Here is a 9,133-nt window from a genome sequence, read left to right as displayed (position 1 = left end):
TACTCATATACTAGTATCAATTAATACTGCCTTGAAGCTAGGCCTGGCAAACGGGTCGTGTCAGTCGTGTTCGTGTCGTTTTCGTGTAACACCTGTTATCTTAACGGGTCGTGTCGTGTCACACCCGTTATCTTAACGGGTCCTTAACAGGTCGTGTCACTTTACCCAACGGGTAAAGTGACCCGACCCGTTATGACCCGTTATGACCCGTTAAGAAAAATATATATTTTTTCTTAAATTTGCACATACCACACATTACCACATAAATATTACTTCAAAACATTAAAATACATTTGTCGTTTAAGTACTACATCTACACTCGAAAATAAGAGCCTAATAAAAAAATAATACATACACTACTAATCTATAACAAATTTTAAATGTGCAAGGATATGCAAAATGAAACAGTTTTTGTTTTCAAGGTTGTGAAATCTTTCTCAAAAGTTTAAACCTCAATTTACAAAATCCTCGATTTACATCGATCATCATGAAATTGCATTGGAACTTTGGCTTGATCTATTGCCTTCAAGAGTTATGTTGATGATGTTTTCAGTAAGGTTTTCCACGTCATAACTCTCTTCTGCATAAACTAAGCATAGAAAAACCAAACATTAAAAATCATTCAAATTATGAGAAGTTTACCAAAATAATTATGAAAAAAAATAAAACAATAGTACTATACCATACTTTTATTAAGTATAAACATAAGATTTTGTGGTATCCACTAGTGTAAATATTTTAAATTGAAGATCGAATTCAATCATTGTATTCATATAAGGTCAAGGAGTGTAGTTGTAAAAAATCATCAAAATCGGAGTTAAATTAACCGTTAAATCGTGATTTTTCGTTTATAACTGTCGAAAAGTTTTGTCCCGTTACTTGCTCTCTAAATGTTTGTTTTTTGCAATTTTTGGCGTATGCGATCTCGAAATATATACAAACATGTTTGACGGTTGGATCATTGAAACTAGTTTCGTAGAATGAGTATCCCATCAAAACAATAGATTCACTAATACTTAAGAGTTTATTCATACTTTTATTAAGTATAACATAAGATTTTGTGGTATCCACTAGTGTAAATATTTTAAATTGAAGATCGAATTCAATCATTGTATTCATATAGGGTCAAGGAGTGTAGTTGTAAAAAATCATCAAAATCGGAGTTAAAATGACCGTTAAATCGTGATTTTTCGTTTATAACCGTCGAAAACTTTTGTCCCGTTACTTGATCTCTGAATGTTTGTTTTTTTCACTTTTTGGCGTATGCGATCTCGAAGTATATATAAACATGTTTGACGGTTGGATCATTGAAACTAGTTTCGTAGAATGAGTATCTCATCAAAACAATAGATTCACTAATACTTAATTGTTTATTCATACTTTTATTAAGTATAATATAAGATTTTGTGGTATCCACTAGTGTAAATATTTTAAATTGAAGATCGAATTCAATCGTTGTATTCATATATGATCAAGGAGTGTGGTTGTAAAAAATCATCAAAATCGGAGTTAAAATGACCGTTAAATCGTGATTTTTCGTTTATAACCGTCGAAAACCTTTGTCCCGTTACTTGATCTGTGAATGTTTGTTTTTTGTAATTTTTGACGTATGCGATCTCGAAGTATATACAAACATGTTTGACGGTTGGATCTTTGAAACTAGTTTCGCAGAATGAGTATCCCATCAAAATAATATATTCACTAATACTTAATAGTTTATTCATACTTTTATTAAGTATAACATAAGATTTTGTGGTATCCACTAGTGTAAATATTTTAAATTGAAGATCGAATTCAATCGTTGTATTCATATATGATCAAGGAGTGTAGCTGCAAAAAATCATCAAAATTAGAGTTAAAATGACCGTTAAATCGTGATTTTTCTTTTTATAACCGTCGAAAAGTTTTGTCTTTTTACTTGCTCTCTAAATGTTTGTTTTTTGCAATTTTTGGCGTATGCGATCTCGAAATATATACAAACATGTTTGACGGTTGGATCATTGAAACTAGTTTCGTAGAATGAGTATCCCATCAAAACAATAGATTCACTAATACTTAAGAGTTTATTCATACTTTTATTAAGTATAACATAAGATTTTGTGGTATCCACTAGTGTAAATATTTTAAATTGAAGATCGAATTCAATCATTGTATTCATATAGGGTCAAGGAGTGTATTTGTAAAAAATCATCAAAATCGGAGTTAAAATGACCGTTAAATCGTGATTTTTCGTTTATAACCGTCGAAATGTTTTGTCCCGTTACTTGATCTCTGAATGTTTTCTTTTTGCAATTTTTGGCGTATGCGATCTCGAAGTATATATAAACATGTTTGACGGTTGGATCATTGAAACTAGTTTCGTAGAATGAGTATCCCATCAAAACTATAGATTCACTAATACTTAATAGTTTATTCATACTTTTATTAAGTATAATATAAGATTTTGTGGTATCCACTAGTGTAAATATTTTAAATTGAAGATCGAATTCAATCATTGTATTCATATAAGGTCAAGGAGTGTAGCTGCAAAAAATCATCAAAATCAGAGTTAAAATGACCGTTAAATCGTGATTTTTCTTTTTATAACCGTCGAAAAGTTTTGTCCCGTTAACTGATCTCTGAATGTTTGTTTTTTGTAATTTTTGATGTATGCGATCTCGAAGTATATACAAACATGTTTGACGGTTGGATCTTTGAAACTAGTTTCGTAGAATGAGTTTCCCATCAAAACAATAGATTCACTAATACTTAATAGTTTATTCATACTTTTATTAAGTATAACATAAGATTTTGTGGTATCCACTAGTGTAAATATTTTAAATTGAAGATCGAATTCATTATTTGTATTCATATAGGGTCAAGGAGTGTAGTTGTAAAAAAGCATCAAAATCGGAGTTAAAATAATCGTTAAATCGTGATTTTTCGTTTATAACCGTTGAAAACTTTTGCCCCGTTACTTGATCTCTGAATGTTTGTTTTTTGCAATTTTTGGCGTATGCGATCTCGAAGTATATACAAACATGTTTGACGGTTGGATCATTGAAACTAGTTTTGTAGAATGAGTATGCCATCAAAACAATAGATTCAGTAATACTTAAGAGTTTATTCATACTTTTATTAAGTATAACATAAGATTTTGTGGTATCCACCAGTGTAAATATTTTAAATTGAAGATCGAATTCAATCATTGTATTCATATAGGGTCAAGGAGTGTGGTTGTAAAAAATCATCAAAATCGGAGTTAAAATGACCGTTAAATCGTGATTTTTCGTTTATAACCGTCGAAAAGTTTTGTCCCGTTACTTGATCTCTGAATGTTTGTTTTTTGCAATTTTTGACGTATGCGATCTCGAAGTATATACAAACATATTTGACGGTTGGATCTTTGAAAATAGTTTCGTAGAATGAGTATCCCATCAAAACAATAGATTCACTAATACTTAATAGTTTATTCATACTTTTATTAAGTATAACATAAGATTTTGTGGTATCCACTAGTGTAAATATTTTAAATTGAAGATCGAATTCATTACTTGTATTCATATAGGGTCAAGGAGTGTAGTTGTCAAAAATCATCAAAATCGGAGTTAAAATAACCGTTAAATCGTGATTTTTCGTTTATAACCGTCGAAAAGTTTTGTCCCGTTACTTGATCTCTGAATGTTTGTTTTTTGCAATTTTTGACGTATGCGATCTCGAAGTATATACAAACATGTTTGATGGTTGGATCATTGAAACTAGTTTTGTAGAATGAGTATCCCATCAAAACAATAGATTCACTAATACTTAAGAGTTTATTCATACTTTTATTAAGTATAACATAAGATTTTGTGGTATCCACTAGTGTAAATATTTTAAATTAAAGATCGAATTCAATCATTGTATTCATATAGGGTCAAGGAGTGTGTTTGTAAAAAATCATCAAAATCGGAGTTAAAATGACCGTTAAATCGTGATTTTTCGTTTATAACCGTCGAAAATTTTTGTCCCGTTACTTGATCTCTGAATGTTTGTTTTTTGCAATTTTTGATGTATGCGATCTCGAAGTATATACAAACATGTTTGACGGTTGGATCGTTGAAATTAGTTTCGTATAATTCGTATCCCATGAAGTTCAATGGTGTGTGTGTGTGTATATATGTATTTATTTATTAAGTAGATTTAAATCTATTTATTTTGTATGTATAATTATTATAGTTTTTAGGGGTATAAAATTTAATATATATATATATATATATAATTATTATAGTTAATATTTTGGGTATAATTATTATAGTTAATTTAATATATATATATATAATTATTATAGTTTTTAGGGGTATAAAATTGTTAAATTAATATATATATAATTATTATAGTATTTTTTTAGGGTTATAAATTATTAAATTAATATTCTGCTGATCGTGTATCGTGTTACCCACGTGTATACCCGAACAAACCCGTTATCTTAACAGGTGCTTATCGGGTTACCCGATAACGATCCGTTTCGTTATCGTGTCGACCCGAACACCTGTTAATTTCGTGTCGTGTCGTGTCGGGTTATCGGGTCGTGTCAGGAATTGCCAGGCCTACCTGAAGCCCTCATAGAATCGGCATCTCGCAGTATGGTCCGGACCACCGCACTTTGGATCATCGCATTCCAATAGCACATACACGACAAATCTCATATGCAGCCGCCCGAGAGAAAACCGAATCCTCTGCAATCGTTATAGCACGTGCTCTCCTGGTGTTTGGTCCAACAAATTTTCCAATTCCACTTTGAGTTCCTTCTCTTGTCACATAAGTCTAACGCCTGTGCCGCCACCCTATTTTCTACAGTCAAAATTAACCAAAAGAACAATAATTGATTGTATTTCAGTTCAGGATTAAGAATTTTAAACAAAAATACATATATATCATTCTTACATTTGTCAGATTTGAATCCTGGATTTCGTCATACCAAGTGGGAACCAAATTTTGGTAGATATCATGCATGAAAGTTCTTTTTTGTTCTTTTTTTTTTTTTTTTTTCAAAATACATGACAAAGTGGGATTTACAACGATGTCCCTTATGCGAAGAGGAATATTTCGGTTGAAGCTCCTTTACATGGGGAAGAAACTTCCACTTTTGACAAAAGAATCAAAAGATAGTGCATTCAAATGAAAAAATAATAAAAGATTGTTAAAATCATACTAGATATTGCCACTTTGAATCACATTATTGCTAACTCATTGTGAGGCTAAACTCACCCCCTCCCCCTTAACGTAGATAATATGGTTTGTTCCAAAAAAAAAAAAAAACCATTCTAGATATTCTTTTCTTTTCATGTTTTACCTTTACAAGGTCTACAGAGACTAAAACGAAAGTAAAAAAAAAAAAATCACTTTCTAATGAGATGGACTTAAGCGAAGGTGAGAAAAGCAGCAACAAAATATATGAATCCAAAAGAGCCTTGTATTCATGGGTACGAGACTGCTTGACTTCATGTTTTGTCTTCTATTCTTCGCTAGCTCTACGGGGTTCTACTCCTTTGTTCCCTTTTTAAAGTAATTTTCTTCTCTTTGATGTAATAATTGCCTTAAATTTAAGTAATTACTAGCCTCTTGCCACACGATACGCATGTGGCAATTGACATTTTTATATATATTTTATTTAAATAATTAATTTACATAATTTTTAAAAAATTATTTAAAAAAAAAAAGAAGAAATGAATTAAAAACGTGAAACCACCCACTAATGTGGGAGGTTTTGTTTTTTTTTTTTCTATAATTTTAAATATTAAATTCATTCAAAATAAAAATATGGTTAAATACTTTAGCTTCTTTTGATTCAATTGTAATTTATAAAATTCTTAAAGGACAATTTATGGTATTTTGAATGTTTCACCATTTTAGGGTGCTCACTTTATATATATATAATATATAATATATATATATATATCTTTTATTTAAATAATTAATTTACATCTTTAATCTTTAATCTTTAATATTAGAAAGCCAGAAGGAGAGTTTGGTGTCTCAAGGCTTCACCAAAACTTTTTGGACAAAAAAACCCCCGAAACAAAAAAAAATCACAACTGGCCGAAAATAATAGAAACAAATTCGCAAGGGTAATTTTATCATAAAAAATAGACAAATGGGAAATAAAAAAAATTAAAAAGCTAAAAAAAAGGAAAAAGAAAGAAAAAAGACATGAGTGAAAAAAATAAAGGTGGTGTATCGTTTTCAACCGTTTGATTCCCCCACTTTCTCAATAACCTCTCTCAATTAACCATTTCTTCCCTCAAACAGAGATCAGCTTCACATCCACTACAATTGCACGTTTGAATCAAAAAGATCAGTTGACCTCCTCAGCCTAAATCTCATCCTTTTCTCCCATACGCTCAAAACGAAAAGTGGTGTCATTCGTATCTTTTTCTCAAATTCAATGCTCTAAATTGTAGGTTTGTGATTTTTATTTATTTGTTCTCTTATCTTCTACTGATGTGGTTTTGTGAAGGTGTGGCGAGGTTTTGCCGGGCGAAGTCAGGGTTCTGGAGTGACAAAGTGAAGTTGCTGGTCGCGGCGGAGGAAGGATTTACTCTGGTTCTTGGCAGTGGGAAGGACTTGAGGAGTTTAAGAGAGATGAGTTAGTGAAGGTTGATGGAGAGGGGCAGTGTGTTATGAAAGATCATGGGTATTTTGGTACGTTTAGCCTTAGCTCCATGCTTTAAATTCGAGTCCTGTGATTTCATTTGTTGGAGAAAGTTTAAAGCTTTATATTGCCAATGGTTGCGTAGTTCTCTTCAATTTGTATGGTTGTGATGATACAGAAATAATGAGTTTACGTTCAAATTTTCCAAGACTTTAGAGGTAACCAAATTGACCCTTACAATCTTTTAAGTTGCCATTGCATTCAGATTATTTTTTTGGTTTTATCAAGCGAAAGTTAGAATTGTTACTCTCTTTGATTTTGTTAATTAATGTTGATAATTTTTGTGTAGAAAAGGTGGCAGTCTCTCCTCTGTCAAGGGAGGAGTTATTTGTTGTTGGGGATCTTATGCGCAACCAGATTTGAGAACCAATAAGATGCATGCTTGATCTGTATGGAGTGGAGTGGGGTTATCTGCGCATGTAATTTTATGCAGAGTTTCATAAGTGGGGTTCAGTACCTAATATATCCTCAAATTCCTAATACAAGCGATCAGACTAATTAATTATTTAATTTATTGTTTTTTTTTTTTGAATTTTTCATTGCATAAATAAACTTGGGGTTTCTGAATTTCGGATGTGTTTTTTGAAACAGTGTTGCAATTTGGCTGCACAGAGGGACAATAATAATTTTTTCTTGACATGATTATGAAATGCCCAGGCGAGAAAGGTATAAAATGGTCTAAGTTTACCGGCTCAACCCGGCTTACTCTTATTTACTAATTAATTTTCCACCCAATGCGATACCCGAAATGTTCTTATTTACTAAGTAATTTTCGCCTGCATGTTTATCAGGCACTCATCGACTCATATTCCTTAAAGGTACTGAGTTTAAATTCGTCTTTATTGTTATGTATTCTAAATTCTTTATTAAATTTGTTATAAGAAATTCTAACTTTATATATACCTTCAATATATAGGTGGCGCATGAAAATGGCTGTAGAAGAATTAAAACCTTCAACAACTCCTCACATCACACGAGTTTTGTGACTTATCCGGGTTGTTGTTTGCCCGGTGCACCATTCTCATGGTGTAGGGGGCGTTTATACAGGTTTAGTTGATACGAGGAGCTTTGGGGTTTTAGACAGATGTCAGAGATCTTGGAGTGTTAGGTAACCCCTATACTTTTCCTTGCATAGTTGTTGTAAATATTCTCAATTTCAATTCAGTATTCAGTTTGTATTTCCTAGCATCCCCTTATAGTCTAGTGTCGCACATCGATCCTGGACATATGTCAAGATCAGGGTGTGATAAGAATAGTAGGAGCCTCGTGAGGAATAGGCCAAATCGCTAGAGAAGAAATGATAGGACTATCTAAACCTTGAGAGTATCCAAGAATAAAGATCCAGCCATGAATGAGCCCAGGAATGATAGACATGTAAAGACAATGAAAAGACATTGAACGACCCTGAAAAAATAAAGGCTTTTTATTCAAAATGGTCCTTGAGATTTGCATCATCCATAAGTTTGGTCCCTGAGATTTAAAATCAATAGAAGTAGTCCCTGGGATTGTCCACCATCTATGATTTTGGTCCTTCCGCTGAAGCTTTTGGCCGGAAGTTTGGGCAATTTTCAAAGCTTCGTAACTTAATCGTTTCTTAACTAAATTCGACCCATAATATATCAAAATGAAGATAGGAAAGTGTAGTATAAAATTATATCTATTGGAAGCCCAATGATTACCGGAGATGGTCAGAAAATAGCCTCAAAGTTGACTGGTCCGAGGGAAAATTGGAAAACTTGCCGGAAACTCGCCGAAAACTGGGTAAACTTTAAACGTTCATTACTTCTTCAATACTCAACGAAATCAAGTGATTCAAAAATGAAAATCATACTTCTCAACGAGAAGAAGAGAATGGTACCTTTTTCAACAACTAACTTGCCATGGTTTGGCGGGAAAACGGCTCGAATGTTGCTGACTCATTTTTCAATAGCCATTTTCAAGCCGTTTTCCGGCCAAACCACGACGATTTAGCCATTGAAAAAGGTACCATTCTCTTCTTCTTGTCGAGAAGTATGAAGAAGTTATGAATGTTTTTGAATCACTTAATTTCGTTGCGTATTGAAGAAGTTATGAACGTTTAAAGTTTACCCAGTTTCCAGCGAGTTTTCCAATTTTTCCTCGGACCAGTCAATTTTGAGGCTATTTTCCAACCATTTCCGGCAACCATTGGGCTTCCAAATAGATATAATCTTATTCTATACTTTCCTATCTTCATTTTGATATATTACGGGTCGAATTTGGTTAAGAAACGATTGAGTTACGAAGCTTTGAAAATTGCCCAAACTTTCGGCCAAAAGCTTCAGCGGAAGGACCAAAATCATGGATGGTAGACAATCTCAGGGACTACTTCTATTGATTTGAAATCTCAGGGACCAAACTTATGGATGATGCAAATCTTATGGATCATTTTGAATAAAAAGCCAAAAATAAAATTGCTTCGAGCTTTTAAAATGGCCAAAA

At 32.4% G+C, this 9,133-nt stretch overlaps 1 long non-coding RNA gene across 3 annotated transcripts; it reads left to right on the top strand.

Moving 5' to 3' along the window:
* The first annotated feature begins 6,221 nt into the window (after positions 1-6,221).
* On the top strand, positions 6,222-7,723 carry LOC103443802 (uncharacterized). 3 transcript variants are annotated; one of them, XR_011574310.1, is made up of 7 exons: positions 6,222-6,374; positions 6,479-6,663; positions 6,792-6,831; positions 6,968-7,116; positions 7,265-7,339; positions 7,465-7,491; positions 7,590-7,723. It is a non-coding gene; the product is annotated as an uncharacterized lncRNA (long non-coding RNA). The 3 variants fall into 3 exon arrangements; XR_011574311.1 differs by lacking the exon at positions 6,222-6,374 and having other exon boundaries at positions 6,526-6,663; positions 6,963-7,116; XR_011574309.1 differs by lacking the exons at positions 6,792-6,831; positions 6,968-7,116 and having other exon boundaries at positions 6,252-6,377.
* The last annotated feature ends 1,410 nt before the right edge of the window (positions 7,724-9,133 follow it).

The sequence above is a fragment of the Malus domestica genome, chromosome 12 (assembly GCF_042453785.1).
Source record: "Malus domestica chromosome 12, GDT2T_hap1".
Lineage (NCBI taxonomy): Eukaryota > Viridiplantae > Streptophyta > Magnoliopsida > Rosales > Rosaceae > Malus > Malus domestica.
Note: the sequence above shows the minus strand (reverse complement) of the source record. Positions and strands in the feature narration are given on the sequence as shown.